We start from the raw sequence: 1,294 nt of genomic DNA, 5'->3' as shown, positions 1-1,294 counted from the left end.
AGCATCTTTTAATTTCATAGCTGCAGTCAACATCTGCAGTGATTTTGGAGCTGAAGAAAATAAAATCTGTCACTGTTTCCACATTTTCCCCTTATGTTTGCCATGACATGATGGGATGGATGCCATGATCTTAATTTTTTAAATGTTGAGTTTCAAGCCAGCTTTTCACTCTCCTCTTTCACCCTCATCAAGAGGGTCTTTAGTGTTCACTTTGGCAGCACAAATACTAAATTTGGAATGTACAGAGAAGATTAGCATGGCCCCTGTGCAAGGATGACACGCAAATTTCTGAAGCATTCCATATTTTTAGACATAGAGAACAGACTTGTGGACACAGCGTGGGGGAAGGAAAGGGTAGGATAAATGGAGAGAGTAGCATGGAAAAATATCTACTACCATATGTAAAGTAGATAGTGGGAATTTGCTATATGACTCAGGAAACTCAAACCAGGGCTCTGTGACAACCTAAGAGTGGTGGAATGGGGTGGAAAGTGGGAGGAAGTTTTAAGAGAGAGGGCACATATGTATACCTATGACTGATTCATGTTGGTGTATGGCAGAAACCAACACAATATTTTTAACCAAGTACCCTTCAATTAAAAATAAAATTTTAAAAAGAGACTCTTTAGTTCCTATTCACTTTTTGCCATTAGATTGGTAAGTAGGTAAGTGTTAGTCACTCAATGGTGTCCAACTCTTTGCAACCCCATGGACTGTAGCTCAGCAGGCTCTTCTGTCCAGTGTTCTCCAGGTGAGAATACTGGAGTGGGTTGCCTATGCTCTTCTCCGGGGGATCTTCCCAACCCAGGAATTGAACACATTCCTGTTCATTTTAGTTCACTGATTCCTAAGATGTTGATACTCAACCTTGCCATCTCCTGGTTGACTACATCCAATTTACGTTGATTCATGGACCTAACGTTTCAGTTTCTTAAGCAATATTGTTCTTTATAGCATCAGACTTTACTTTCACCACCAGACACATCCACAGTTGAGTGTTTTTCCCACTTTGGCCCAGCTGCTTCAGTCTTACTGGAGCTATTAGTAATTGTCCTTCACTCTTCCCCAGTAGCATATTGGACACCTTCTGACCTGGAGGGCTCACCTTCCAGTGTAATATCTTTTTGCTTTTCATACTATCCAAAGTGTTCTCCAGGCAAGAATACTAGAGTGGTTTCCTTCTCCAGTGAGCCATGTTTTGTCAGAACTCTTCGTTTTCAACCATCCATCTTGGGTGGCCCTGAGAAGCATGGTTCATAGCTTTTTTGAGTTACACAAGCCCCTTTGATATGAT

At 41.3% G+C, this 1,294-nt stretch overlaps 1 non-coding gene across 1 annotated transcript; it reads left to right on the top strand.

Moving 5' to 3' along the window:
• The first annotated feature begins 202 nt into the window (after positions 1-202).
• Positions 203-308, top strand: LOC139181855 (U6 spliceosomal RNA). The gene has a single exon (XR_011565583.1). It is a non-coding gene; the product is annotated as a U6 spliceosomal RNA (small nuclear RNA).
• The last annotated feature ends 986 nt before the right edge of the window (positions 309-1,294 follow it).

This window comes from Bos indicus, chromosome X, assembly GCF_029378745.1.
Source record: "Bos indicus isolate NIAB-ARS_2022 breed Sahiwal x Tharparkar chromosome X, NIAB-ARS_B.indTharparkar_mat_pri_1.0, whole genome shotgun sequence".
Lineage (NCBI taxonomy): Eukaryota > Metazoa > Chordata > Mammalia > Artiodactyla > Bovidae > Bos > Bos indicus.
The sequence above is the reverse complement of the archived record's forward strand: the minus strand, read 5'-3'. Positions and strand labels throughout refer to the sequence as shown.